At 36.4% G+C, this 15933-nt stretch overlaps 1 non-coding gene and 1 pseudogene across 1 annotated transcript; both read right to left on the bottom strand.

Moving 5' to 3' along the window:
• Positions 1-404: 404 nt before the first annotated feature.
• Positions 405-6599, bottom strand: LOC125058849 (annotated as a pseudogene).
• A 7556-nt stretch (positions 6600-14155) lies between these two features.
• LOC125058983 lies at positions 14156-14274 on the bottom strand. The gene has a single exon (XR_007118590.1). It is a non-coding gene; the product is annotated as a 5S ribosomal RNA (ribosomal RNA).
• Positions 14275-15933: the final 1659 nt, after the last annotated feature.

The following is a 15933-nucleotide window of genomic DNA, read 5'->3' as shown; positions in this document are numbered from 1 at the left end:
ACTCTTATCTGACTGGTATTGGCCTCCAAGTATGTTGGTATTATAGGTGGACCCTCCTTCGTACAACATAAAAATATATTATCAATCACTATGTTGTTAGTGTAACTAGGCAACACAGTCTCGTCACTAATCCTATTTTCCGCTTGTTATATTAGCTATAACCTTGTTAATATTGTGTGCTATTAACATAGCAATCAACCGTCTACATTCAAAAGACAGAGATAAAGTTCTCTGAGTTAACTTAGAACCACTAACAAACTTATTAGTGTCAAAATATAATAATTTCTCACTATGACGACATGTCAACATGTGAATAGTATTATTCAATTTAAAAATATGATTATTTTCAACCTCTGACAGAGTATCAGAGTAGGGAAAAGCACATAACATCAGCTTTCCTATGTTTACCCGGTGCCGGGTATGTTGTGCCGGTCCCCACCACAGTTGCAACACTTCAAGATGTCTGATGTGCACTCCTTGTAGGAATGTGCACCTGAACATCTTGAACATACCTCATCATTTCGACATATTTTGGCATTGTGCCTAAACTTCATGCACTTGATGCATTGCATCAGTGGTGGCACATAAGTGTATACCCTGTACCTCCACTTGTCCAGAAAAACATACGAAGGAAGTGCCTACAAATGTTACACTCACCGTAGTGAGAGGGACTATTTCCTGACCTACTTTCTTGGTGAACCGTCTCACAGCTATAATTTCGGCATCCGCCATCAGTTTTTCATACAGTTCTGCATTGCTCGACTCCTTGTCGACGAATCTAGTGCCGGGTCTCTCCACCGACGCTGCTGCTACACCTTCAAATTGTTTTTCTTAAGACAACTATGGCTTAGGAAGTCATTTGCTGCTACCGCCTGTTTGAAGACTACCATTATTTTGTTCGCATTTAATCTACGCTTTTCAACTATGCCCTTTACATTTTTGAAAAATTTCGAGAGATATAAGGGGTCTTTGTTCCCAATTTTCTCATTAATTCCTTCTACTTAGATCGGGTATTCCTCCTTAGAGCTGTTGTCCGGGTATGACCACTTATATTAAGGTTTATAGTAGGGTTTGATCGTCCGGTGATGAAGACGCCGCTAGAAGCTGCTCCTTCATATTTCGCTTCTTTGTTGTCCGCGGTGTCGCCATACACCCATCGTCATCTCCGCCGCTCTCCGGCTCTATTACGACTAGTCCCAGCTAGGTATTTCGTTAGTTTACCAACTTATTTGTATTTATTGAAAAAATTGTTTAAAAAACAAGCCTTTCCAGTTCCCGCCAAAAAAGGAAGTCCCAAAATTATTATTATTATTTAAAAAAAATCCCTTTCTTGGCCTGCACGGTTTGTGCGTCAGCCATGCAAAAAAGTTAGGAAGTGCGTTATTAGATTTATTTTATTGGATTAGAAATTGGAGCGGAATTTGGAAAAGGATCAGATAAATTTATTACATAAGTACATAAATGGTTATAATTTTATATTGTTATGAAAAATAAAACTGGCTATAATTCTATATACATCAATATTTATATTAGATAAAAGGACAGAAATTGAAGTAGGAAAAGGAATTTTAATGGATAAAAGTGAGGAAATAAAAGCGGAACGGTCATGTCGAGTACAGGCGAAGAATATATGATTAAAATCCCCAACGTCATTGCCACACTCACAAATATCATTAGGAAAAATGTTAAGCCTTGCCAAATGCAAAGGAATGCATGCATGGCCCACCCTCATACGTATAATGGTCGACGTGATAGCTTTACCAAGCGTCAGATTTGAAAAACATGGTTTAAAAGGTATATCCTCCTGAATCGTGCTGTAATATCGACCAAAGTCAAAGTCAAATCGTTTATTTCAATTAGACCATCTAAAATGGCACTTTTGAACGTCAAAAAAAAATATATAAAGATGATTCTAGTTGCCCCTTCCAAAAGGTAGTTTCGTGTGGAGAAGAATGGGCAAGAAACTCCACACTTACTCTTTTAAAATAGGTTTACAATATTTTGTTACATTTGTTAAATAATTATATGTGAAGACAATGTACTCTTAGAATAAACTACTATACTAAAAAAGTTAGTAGGTATACATGTTCCTCACATATTTACAAATATCGAAACCGTAGAATATTAACATTAAAGAGTAATAAAAATATTAAAAAAAACACAACAAAACAGTGTGTGAGATACAAAAAAAATAATAATTACATTTGTAGCATTATATAAATTAAAAAAATAATAATAATAATAACAAAAATATGTTAAAGCAAAAAATCAGCAACCAATTTGATTTTGTCCAGGCTATAGAGCCAATCATAGGATTGTCCTATTGGACCTTTATTCTGACTTGAAGAGCGCCAAATGTTTGTCCAAGAATTCAATAACTGGGATTTAGGAAGGACAGCCAAATCACAACAAAAGTTTTTGTACGGAACCAGATCTCCGTCATTGACCGCAGCTTTGGCAAGGCTATCGGCCTTGGTATTGCCAAAGATACCCCAAAATTATTGTAATATGATTACATTAATTATTGTTGTCACAGATTACCACCGAATTTTTTGTTTTAAATTGAATGACATTGACATTTGTTAGCGCGGTTATGGATGTGGTGTCACAGATTATCACAGTTTTATTTTTAATTCAATAACGTTGACATTCGTTAAGCGCGTTTTTTTCAAATATGCAAAATTAAATGTATATTTTTCAATCTTTCTGAGAGATTTTCTTAATATTTTTTTTCGTAAGAACCTGGTACAGAGTATAAGAAAACTACAAAAAAAATCAGACAAATCGGTCAAGCCGCTTTCATGTGTTGACAACGGAAAACGGGTTTAATTTTTTTATATATATATATAAAGGGTATTTCAACAAGAAGTTTGTTTTTCAATTGTGGCAACACCGAGAACGTGATAGTTTTGACATTTTGTTTTTGGCGGTATTCGTAGCAGGTGCTTTGGCAATTATTACAATGAATTCAATTTCGCTCGAAAATCGCATTAAAATAATTCACATCCACTATAAAAATGGTGGTTCTGTTAAAGTTACATTTCGTAAAATTCGTGATATTTTCGGCCAGCATAATCGTCCTTCTGAGACCGCTGTTAAGAATTTGGTCGCGAAATTTGAGTCGACAGGCTCGGTACAAAATGTGCCAACACCAACACGTGTTCGACCGGGTCGTTCAACAGAAAACATCGCCGCCGTGAGCCACAGTGTTGAAGAAGATCAAAATTTGTCAATTTCACGACGTTCTCAACAATTGGGGTTATCCAAAAGCACAACATGGCGAATTTTGCGAAAGGATTTGGCTTTGAAGCCTTACAAGATTCAACTGGTGCAGGAATTAAAGCTGATCGACCATTCAAATCGCCGCAGATTCGCTCAGTTCATTCAGGAACAACCTGCTGGTTTTTCTGAAAAAATCATTTTTTCAGACGAAGCCCATTTTCATTTGTCAGGGTACGTCAACAAGCAAAATTGTCGCATTTGGGCTTCTGAAAATCCTAAAGCAAATATTGAGAAGGCTTTGCATACTCAACGTGTTACTGTGTGGTGCACTATGTGGTCTGGAGGCGTGATTGGGCCGTTTTTTTTCGAAGATGAGGCTGGAAATGCGGTAACAGTCAATGGATCACGGTATCGCGAGATGTTAACCACTAAATTTTGGCCTATTATTGATGACATGGATATCACTGAAATGTGGTTTCAACAGGACGGTGCCACATGTCACACAGCCAATGAAACGATCAATTTATTGCAAACCAAATTTCCCGAGCGCATAATTTCGCGAAATTCAGCTGTTAAGTGGCCAGCCAGATCGTGTGATTTAACACCACTGGATTATTTTTTGTAGGGCTATGTTAAAGACAGAGTCTATACGGAGCCAATCGAATCGATTGCAGCCTTAAAACTCAAAATCCGTGATGTCATTAACGAAATAGACCCTCCATTTTGCCAAAAAGTGATTAAAAATTTTGATGAAAGGATCAACATCTGTCAGCGTGGTCGTGGTGGACATTTGCCAGATATCATTTTTCATTCATAATTGCCAAACTTTTCTCTTTGTAATACAATAAAAATTTTATTCATTTTCCTCTAAATTCTTTGTTTTATTTTGTTTTAGAAAACAAAGTTCTTGTTGAAAAACCCTTTATATATATAGAAAGAATAGAAGATAGGAATTAAAAAGAATATAACTTTATTAGGTATTCTTTTTTTTAATATTTTTATTTTAATTTACTTTATAATTCAATATAATTTTATTTATATCGTATTTATTTATTTTAATTTATAATTCATATAATTCATATAATTTTTATATATTTTCTTTTTAATTCAAATAATATATTTTTCAACTAAAAATTACTTAAATCTAAATCTATTCTTCTATTCTATTCCTGCCAGCCTTCAAGAGGAAATAGAACATCTACACAAAACAGAGATCTATTTGCTGACTACTTCGTATATATATATATATATATACTAAGTTATATATAATACGTTTATGCATATATATATATATATATATAATATATATATATGGAAAGAATATAGAAAATAGAAATAGAATATAGAAAGAATAGAAGATAGGAATTAAAAAGAATATAACTTTATTAGGTATTTTTTTTTTATATATTTTTTTTTATTTACTTTAGAATGCAATATAATTTTATTTATATTGTATTTATTTATTTTAATTTATAATTCATATAATTTTTATATATTTTCTTTTTAATTCAAATAATATATTTTTCAAAGTGTTTCATTTTCAAGTTTTTCAAGTGGCAAAATCGAGTAGCTCTGCTGAGAACACAATAAAATAAACATACAGAGCCTCGCGTCTTTAAAACTAGTATAGACAGACTTATACAAACTTCTAATAGAGAGACAGAGACAACGCAGGGCCCACGTGAGTTACGTTAACAATTGATTAGAAAAAAACGTGGTACCTGGAAGGTACAAGCGCCTGGGGCCCACCCCCGCACACCTCGCCGCTTGTCTCAGCTCAGCTCTGAGAACACAAAAAAATAAACATTACTTACCGAGTTCGTTTTTTTCAGTTATTGTTAATTTTTCATTACTAAATATTTCTATAATCTCTTCCCACATCATCCTCTTTAAGTCACGGTTGGCATATGTCCCACAACGCCCTCCTTGTCTCAATCTCGGTTATAAATCTTTCCGTGTCGAAAGACATCGCAATGATTACAAAACACGCTGTAGTTCCACAATACGTGCGGCCGCCGCGGCTAGTGCGCGCACACTGCTTATTTAACTACAATGCAATTGATCCCAGTGGCCGCAGCGACCAGCGACCGAACACGGGCCGCAAATGCGTCGCTTTGATCTCGCTGGCCGCTGCGGCTCGGTGTGGCCGCTGGCCGCGTGCGGCCAGGTGCGCGTGCTATATGGCGATTTCATACTATGGTTTCTATCTCGATGGCCGCCGCGACCTGGCCGCTAGTGCGCTATTGCCCTTAGTGTGAAATGTGACATAGTCATGGTAGGGTAAAGAGAAAGGTTTAGAACTGTTTTGAGCGGCAGAGTGGAAGTGAATTTGTTTGTTTTGTAAACCCGTGTATTATATATTGCATATATATATATACAATGTGTTGAACTGTATATATATGCAAACAGTACATTTTGTGTTTTGTGTGTGTGTTTTATAGGTGATGAGTAGATTGACAATAAGTAATATAAAAAGTAGTATAATTTTTTGTTATTAATGAATAATATATATGAAGTTAATGCATGCAAAGTAAGAATAGTTAATATACATATACATACACAATACTTTAAATAAAATAATTATATTTAAGTCCTGTGGTATCATTTGATGGTCTTCATAAGTCAAACAAATATTACCCTGGGTACAGAATAAATAAATACATAAATGTAAGTAAATTAGGCCGTGACTTAAGTATATAAGTTTATGCATACCAAAGAACCAATAAATCAAATTGAATACTACCACAACATACACATCATTAACAGAAACAATTACCGATGGCAAAGTATAGACAGTATACAATATTAAATCAAAGAAAGACACACTACCATTAATCTTAGCCACATGTATCAGATACACTAGGGATACTCCCAAACACACGCAGAATGTCGGCTTCAGTACGAAAAATATTTATCTTAGTTGTTTCTGTGTGCCTAGCAAACACACGACCCTCCTTCGTCCACACAAATCTCCAACGGTGTTCCTTACATTTCTCTCGTAGCTTACCATAAAGCAAGCGATTGGCCATTGTTAACCTCTCATTGATATAAATCGGCTTCGGGGCGTGTGATGGAAAGCCAAAATCAGCTGTTGATAAGTTACGTTTTACTCTAGCCTGTTTTAAAAGATCATTTCTAATGGAACGGCGCACGAGTCTCACCGCAATCAGCCGGGGACGGGAGGGACGGGTAATGATTTGCGAGCCGTCCGAATCATTGTTAGTTGGAGGTTTAGCACCGACGCGGAGTACACTAACTATATCGCGCTCCTCAATAATGACTCCGAGCTTCTGTGCGGTAGTAAGAACGAGGTGCACCGGGGACTCATTAGGAAATTCCGGGATACCAGATATTTCAATGTCGTTGAGTAAATCCATTTGGCAGCGTTCGTTTAACTCATATCGAAATTCTGTAACGGTGGTACTAAGACCTGAGGTATTCTGTGACGAGAGTTGCTTGCGTACAGTGTTGAGTTCAGCCCGCAATTCCATATTATCACTTTCAAGTGCCAGGATTCTCCCCATGTGAGTATTTAATTCATTTTTATACTCAGCTAATTGACCGGACAAAAAATCAACCGTTTGCGAAAACTCATTTTTAATCTCGGTGAGAGCAACACTTATGTTCGATTCCAGAAGTACTTTAAGCTGTTCATACGTTACTGGGCTAGTTCCGGTGTGCGAAATGCTATTTGATGATGCACTGCTTTCCGGAGAGGACTCCAATAATTGAGTCTTAACGGGTGTCTCGTCACCTTTACGCCTTGCCGTGACATTCTGGCAGGAGGGGCAAATAGAAGAGCTTGGCCACAGTTTCTGGCGGTGTGGAGCGCGGTGCGGCGAGAGGGTCTGTGAGAGGCGCGGTTTGCGGTGATATGCCACAGCTCGACCAGCTGCGACCGTGGCGGCATCAGCGGTGGACGTATTTAGAGTATATTAGTTAGTTTTATTTCGTCCCACAATTTTTTTATAACATGCCTATATTTACGATGTGGATGTTTGACATCCATATTGCTGGTCTACTCAGTATTTCACTAATAAATTGTTCTGTATCCATTATTTTATATGAGCTCAATGCGCGATAAAAACAAAATTATTTGTTTTGGTCGCGCGATGCTATGATGTCCACCTCTGCCGCTGCGCGCGCCGCTCTGAGCTGTGGCCGCCTCGATACTCCCGAGTGCATTTGTTTCACTCGCACGCCGCGCAGACCGTCGCCGACGCCGACGCGCGGGTAGCCACCGCGCCGCAGGTCGCACCGCAATGCGCGTCGCCGATAGCTGTGGCATACTTCATACAATTTGCTCAATTTGTTTTTGCCGCTCGCCGCTTTGCGCGCCGCTTTGCGCGCCGCAGGTGACTGTGGCCAAGGGGGAAGACTGTTTAAGTTTTGTTATATATTTTTTTAAATGTATTGGAGTCATGTTAATGCTCATGCTATGCTAATTTTATAATATTCCAAGATGGATTGTGGTAGATGCCTAAAAAATGCCTCTGATACTGAATTGATTAAATGCACATCTTGTCTCACGGTGTTGCATTTCTTCTGCGCTGATCTATCTGAAGCTGATTTTAAAAAAATTCTTCCGATGAATAGGAAAAAGTGGAAGTGCTCGGCGTGCAAGAGCAAAAAGACTGCTCCTACTTCATCCGTGTCGCCGAAAACAAGTTTAGCATCATCATTAAACGTCGATACTGAAATGCTGACAAAATATATGGATACTAAACTCGCAGATCTGAGGCAGCAATGGCGGGACGACCTCAACGCTGCAATTTTCGAAGTGACGCGGAAATTTAGGGATGACATAATCTCTCTTGAAGCTCGTATGAGTACCTGGGAGGGCAGACTGTCGCAAGTGGAAGATCAAACGGCTAACAATGAATCTTTGCCAAACAATTTTATCGACAAGCATCTTTCTAATGAAAATCTAATCAATGAGGTTCGAGATCGTAATCAAAGGGAGAAACACCTCATTATTGCAGGTATACCTGAACAAATAGCGATCAACGCAGAGGAAGGACCGTTAAAGGATGAAGATAAGATAATACAACTGATTTCCACCATAAACCCCAGTCTACCAAAACCCCTTAAGGTCTTTCGTATAGGAAAATTTAATCCAGGCAAAAACCGTAGAATCAAAGTTTGTTACGAAACAAATACTACGGCTAAATACTTATTACGTAACAAGTCTAAATTTCCAGAAGCCATTAAAATTTATTCAGACTTAACTCCAGCTCAGCAAAAATATTTGCAAAATTTAAAAGATGAACTAGTGCGACGTCAGGCTGCGGGAGATACTGACATCACTATTAAATACAGATCTGGAATACCCACTATTACCAAAATGTCTCCAAAAAACTCGAAGTAACAAATACAACCAAACGCCTCAACACCGATACAAATACCTATGAAGTTTTGCAAAACCATAATCAGCTACAACCACACAAGTCACGCTTATCGTTTTTATACCTTAATGCTAGGAGTATCCGAGCAAAAGGCAAATTTAATGAACTCAAATGCATTTTAAAAACAATTTCTAAAACTGTTCATATCGTACTCATTACAGAAACATGGATCACTAATGAAACTCAGGCCCAAGAGATGAGTCTACCAAACTATACTCATTATTTCAATTATAGATCGGATTTTAGAGGTGGTGGAGTCTCAACTTATGTCCATAACAGTATTAGACATAGTTTGTCGGAGTCAACATATAAAGATGGCAACAACTACCTATGGGTCAAATTAGACAGTTATGCCACCGAAATTGGACTTGTGTATAATCCTGGAGATACAAACTTCTCAAAGTTTTTGGAAGAACTTCGCTTGCAACTAAGAGAAAGAAAGAGGGCTGTAGTCTTTGGGGATTTTAATATAGATTTAGTGAAAAAGAATGAAAAACAAACTAAGCAGTATATGGATGTAATGGACGAGGCTGGATATAACATTATAAATAAAATTAGGAAAAAATATTGTACACGTGACTCGAAAACACGTAAATCAATAATCGACCACGTGTGCTCAAATTTAAGAAGTGACCGTTTTCATATGGCATTTATTGAGACAGGAATGTCCGACCATAGGCAACTTTATATCGAGTTAAAAAAATCCAAAGCCCCGCAGTTAATATACTCTGAATATGAAGCCATTGACTATGCTAAATTTAACAAACTATTCACGACCTACAATTTAGATGTAGCAACACTTGATTATTCTTTACTAGAAGATACGATTAAGGACTGTGTAAGGAAATGCAAACAAGTAAAGAAAAAGATACTTAATCCACCTCAGAAAGATTGGATAAGTGGAGAAGTCATTAGTGCAATTCACTTTAGAAACCAATTATGGGCTGAACTGAAAAAAGATCCTACAAATATAGTTGTTCAAGCACAATATACTACTACAAGAGATACGGTCAAAAGAAAAATAAGGGAAACTAAAGATAATTACTTCTCCAATGAATTTATTAAACACGCTAAAAACCCGAAAAAAATGTGGAGTCTAATAAATAAATTGGCTAGTAACAAGCTAGATAAAGATTGCACACCTTCCAAACTTATTATAGACACTAAAGAGTTAACTCAAACAACCGATATTTGTGCTGCTTTTAATACATACTTTTCTACCATAGGGCTAAAACTAGCCAATGAAATACCAACACAATTTCACATTAATTTTACACTAGCACTTCCTCAAAGTCTTAACTCTGAACTATCTAACTTTAATCCATGCACAACACTTGAAATCACTAATATAATAAAAACACTAAACACGAATTGTAGTACTGGAATAGATGGGATCAATACTAAAACAATAAAATGTGTAATTGATCATATTTCTGAATATCTCTCGATCTGCTTTAATAAGCTGCTGCATAAAGGTGAATTTCCGGATTCTCTTAAAAAGGCCAGAGTTGCTCCTATCCATAAATCTGGCCCCAAAACCGAACCCGGCAATTACAGACCAATATCTATTCTACCTACAATATCAAAAATATTAGAAAAGATTATTTACTCACGACTTGACACTTACTTGCAAACTAACAATTTCATTTTTAAACGCCAATATGGTTTTAGATCAAAAAGCAGCACTTTATCAGCCACAGCCGATCTCGTTAGCGACATAAAACAAAATATTGACTCTAAGAAAATGGCGCTGGGTGTCTTTATTGATCTGAAAAAAGCGTTTGACACCGTAAGCCACAACTTATTGCTTAAAAAATTAGAATGCATAGGAATAAAAGATTGTGCACTAAAATTATTCAAATCTTATCTATCAAACAGAACCCAGATAGTAAAAATAGGTAATGCTCAAAGTTCAGAAATACCAATAACATGCGGCGTCCCACAAGGATCTATATTAGGTCCATTGTTATTTTTAATATATATTAACAACATTCACGAACTCGGTTTACACGGCCGAATCACTCTCTACGCTGATGACACCTGCTTATTTTACTTTGGTTCAAATATCCAGACTTTGGTTGCTCAAGCTCAATCAGACCTAAATGTTCTATCTTCTTGGTTTCAACAAAATCTTCTAACAATTAATATTTCAAAAACATCTTATGTAATATTCAAGGCAACAAATAAACTCATTCCTATCTTTCAACCGCTTAAAGTTCAAGATGTTGAAATCAATAACAAAAAGTGGGAGAAATATCTGGGTCTTAGAATGGATACAAATTTAAAATGGAACTTTCATATATCACACATAATTACCAAACTAAAATCACTTATAGGCAGATTTTGGTCAATATCTAAATGCATTTCGCAATCTGTACGTCATTTGATCTATAATTGTTTAGTCAAGCCACATTTCATATACCTAATTGAAATATGGGGTACAGCATGCAAAAACAAAATTTCTACAATACAAACACTACAAAATAAATTAATAAAAGCACTATTCAGATACAATTTTTTAACACCTACTAATAAAATCTACCAAGAAACTAAAATTATGACGATTAAACAACTATATGTTTATAGCACCTGTATCCTTATTAAAAAAATTTTAAATAACTCTCTACATAGTAACTTATCATTTAATAAAATCAAATACACCACTACACGCAATACTCGTCGAGCGAGTTTGCTTATCTTGCCAAAGCCGCGCACAAATTATTTAAAGAGATCTATTAGGTATGAGGGTGTGCAATTGTTTAATCGGTTGCCGTCTAAGGTTCGTAACATTGGCGTGTTTGATCAGTTCAAAAGGGCATTAAAGACACACATCAGAATGGGTCCATTAGAATAAAATTGGGTTAGCTGATGACGACGTGTATCTCGTTCGTATATACTTAATATTAAATTTCTCATGTAAATAAAAAAAAAAATTTTTGTAATGAGAAATAAAGTTCTTTAAACATTTAATGCACTTGTAATGATACGCGGCCCTGCAGGGTGTGCAGACCATTAGGTCTTCATTTTTCACTGACTTATTACACGCAGAACAGTTCATTTTGAAAAGTTAATTTATACAGTTATATTCAAACCTGCTCTCGGTATCAATGCTATTATGGTTAAATAGCATTGATGTATGAAATAGCACTGTCAAACAACAAAAGAACTATAAAAAAACTTATTTTTTCCTACAGAACTATCAAAACAGCCGTTTACACTTGAGACGCAAACTACCCTCTTCCTACATACAATACATCTGCGACTGTAACGTCGTATTCTTATCCATTGACTACTGTAACGATGTTAACGTCGCCAGAACACAACACTGAAACTCTAGTCTGATTTGTGATAATAATTTCTTTGGTTTCCTGCTGCTGCGATACATTCGTGAGGTTATCTTTGTTTGCAGCCATGTGCGCCACTATCGATATACCAGCTGTTCTGATTAAAATTTCCACTCAGAAAAACAGCACTGAAGCGTCTGTTTTCGTTTAGTAGTATCCGATTGCGGACACTGATTTTTATGACCGGTTTGTTTACATTTGTAGCACTTTATAATTTTGATAGGTTTCGTCGTATCTGATAGTCTATTAGTATTGCCACTTTTCAATGTCTTCCTTTCGCAATAAATGCACTTTCTGAACCGGATGTAGTACCAACATAATCATTAGCACACATGTCTACCAATTTTGTTTTTACTATCTGCACTAACCTCAATTCCAGAATGCTCAGTGGCCATTGTCATAGGCGCATATTTTTCGGTCAATCCCGCTAACATTAATGCTCCAATCCACTCATCAGTTATACTGAATCCTGTTCCTCGAAGTTGCTGGCTCGTTTCTACAATTTGAGTAACATACTGTGCCATTGACTCACAGTTTTCTAGCCGAATGTTAATGAGATTTCTCAGTAGACTAATCTTCCTCATGTAGCCGGAATCATCATACATATGTTTAAGCGTAGACCATAAATCATATGTCGTAGCTGGCTGCTTGATATGAACAGAGACTGATCAAGAGTTCTGACCGCTCTAGGCTATTTATCATGGATGCACCCCCGCTAGATGACCTATGTGTTACGGTCGGTCGAAAAAGTAGTACTTAACTAGTATAAAGTGTAAAAAGTAGTATATTAGTTATGACTTTATTTACTAGTGTGAAAAACCAAATGTTGGGTTTACAGTATTATAAATAATTTGCCGATTTTTTAAGTGCACTTTAACATAATCAATAGTTGCATAATAATTAACAACGAAGAAAGATCACCTCCCTTCGAACTCAATGTGCCCCGTTTTAACTTCAACAAAATGCTGGTTTTGGTTTCTTTCTTCTTCTTACATCTCTTGATTTGAGAAGCTCTCTTCTTACATCTCTTGGTTTCGTCACGCAACGTATCAAGATAAGCATGTTATGTCTCATAAAGAGTAACAACGTCAGGTATTTCAACAGAACTTGGGTACTAAAGTTTAGTTGTCTAGTTGAAATATGCAGGATATGATTGTAGCGAAGACACGATTACAGCGCGCGCCCTAGGCTGCAGCCTAATTAGCCTATGGGTTAATCAGGCCCTGGATATGAACATATAAAGATGTATCGATTGTTAATATCAATTTTTCCTTGGCTTTAGCATCACTTTCAATATCACTCGCAGACGCCGATGCTGATTACTGTGTCTTGATTTTATCCGCCATGCTTTCTAGCACAAAAACATTTTACATGCACCAGTCGTTATAGTTTTCATGACCCTTCAACTTTGGGACGTTGGCTATATAATTCACCGACATTATTATAGCAGTAATAGAGAATACTTTAAACTTCCAAAATGCACTTAAAAACGGGTCTGGGCCCATAACCTATAATGAAACAATGGTTGACGTTAGCAGACTAGTTTAATTCGATCATACATAGACCCACAATGCAGTCCTTTCTTTACATGCAACTAGATGTCGCTAGTAGAACAGAATCATTATTTTGATACATATTTAACATTTTATTTTATTTATAAAAGCTTGCCAACGCTTGGCACATTAATACATTGACAAAAGAAAAATAAAATACAGTTTTCAATGTGCCAAACACTTACTGGCAAACATAGCATACAAGAAGTAATAAAATTAATTAATCAAAACAACAACAAAATTCAAACAAACACTTAACGAAAATCGCTCTCAAAGTCTGAGGTGAGCAACTATGGATGTCCAGATCCAGCTCGTTTAATAGAATGCTCAATCTGGACATCGGTGAATTTCGGCCAAAACGCGTTCTCCGGAAAGGAGGGATAAATGGAAGGATGTGATGTCTGGGATATCTATTGGGTACACGGAATTGAAATTTTGTTAACAAGTTGGGGCTATCTAGCTGATTGTTTAGTATCTTAAAGGCACATATATTTATTTATAAGATAAAATCTTTAGAGGTGTCAAGGGACACCCGGATGGAACGAAATTCCTTTCGATTAATTTATATGTTAATTGGTATCATAACAGTATGATAGATTTTCTCGACACCAATCTTACGACGAAAAAAAAAAGCCAACATCAGGAGGTGTTCCCAGGCGGTCACCCATCCAAGTACGGGCCTCACCCGACGTTGCTTAACTTCGATGATCGGACGAGAACCGGTGTATTCAACGTGGTATGGACGTTGGCGATAGCTAAATCGAAAATGTAAAATATAACAACTATAGCAAAAAGTGTCGTTACAACATTTGGTCTTAATTTATTCCGTCTAGCCCCCTTTCGCAACGCTCGATAACTTCGTTCCAACAAGACTAATTTAGTTAAATGAATCCAAAAATAATTTTCATTTCTTATCCCTACAAAAAAAAGCCAACATCACGAGGTGTTCTCAGGCGGTCACCCATCCAAGTACTGACCTCGCCCGACGTTGCTTAACTTAGGTGATCGTACGAGAACCGGTGTATTACAATAGCAAATAGCAAAAAAGTGTCGTGACAACTTTTCGTAAGAATTTTTTCCGTCTAGCCCCCTTTCACAACGCGCGATAAGGAACTTCGTTCCAATAATATCACTTTTCTTAGACAAAGCACTTCTACAGTTCCACTGTAGAGCTTTGACTTGCTTGTCTATTATTAATATAATTTGGTAAGTTAACGATAGTGTCAATTAAAGGAACCGCGTTGGACGGTGAAAGAACATTAGACTGTGATAAAGTGTTAATGAGAAATTTAACTGGGTCTGCAATTGATTGCAATGTCAATTCATTATTGTTGTTTGAGTTTAATCCACAATCATTTTCTTTTATTGACGACTCATTGGTCTAGTGGTTAGTACCCCTGACTGCGAATCCATGGGTCCCGGGTTCGATCCCCAGCTGAGACTAATATCGATGTGATGAGCATTTGGTGTTGTGCTTAGGTCTTGGGTGTTTAAATATGTATTTATATGTCTATCTATCTATAATATGTATGTATATCCGTTGCCTAATACCCACAACACAAGCTTCACCAGCTTAGCATGGGACTCGGTCAATTGGTGTGAATTGTCATTAAAAAAAAAAAAAATCTGTATGAGGGCATATCATAGTATTTAATTAATTCTCGTTGCGTATTTCTGTCATAACCTTTGGATAGTTTAGGAATAGATTTTTAAGAAATATCACGTCAAAACAGTCTTTTTATAAGAGTTACTCAAAGACTGTTTACGCGGCTGTTCATTTTGAGGAGTAGAAATAGCAGAAGCCCCTACATTGGAAGAAGAAAGTAAAGCATCAGCATAAGACATTTTTGAAATAGGTGCATGAGTTTTAGACGCTTCAGCGTGCGAAATACAGCTCTTGGCCATAGTTTCTTTGATGGCTTTTTGGCGATCAAATTCTAGACATCTTTTACTTATGGCAAAATGGGAAACTTGGCATAAACAACAGTCTGCATCTTCCTGCAGGATAGAGCACTGATCAGCGGAATGGTCTTGGCCACACTTGAAACACTTTGGTTTTGATCTACATAATTTATTTATTTGGTCAACGGTATTCCTACAGCTACTTATTAAACTATATTCAAACATTTACACTGTACACAATAGCCAAAACGGAATACACATTTAAACATACACAAAGCACAATTTCACCTATACAAATACAAAATATACAAAGAATATATTTATTTATAATAAATTCTAAGTTCTAAGACCTAAGATTCATTGCTCATCACAATATATATTTAATACAAAAGGAAGAATTTTTAAATTATTTAAGTTTCTGAAGTGAAACTTCTTTATCGGGGTTGGAAAAAAAATGTGACGCGTAACGAAAAAATGTTACACAAATTTTTGAAGTGAAACTTCTTT

The sequence above is a fragment of the Pieris napi genome, chromosome 18 (assembly GCF_905475465.1).
Source record: "Pieris napi chromosome 18, ilPieNapi1.2, whole genome shotgun sequence".
NCBI classification, from domain to species: domain Eukaryota; kingdom Metazoa; phylum Arthropoda; class Insecta; order Lepidoptera; family Pieridae; genus Pieris; species Pieris napi.
Note: the sequence above shows the minus strand (reverse complement) of the source record. Positions and strands in the feature narration are given on the sequence as shown.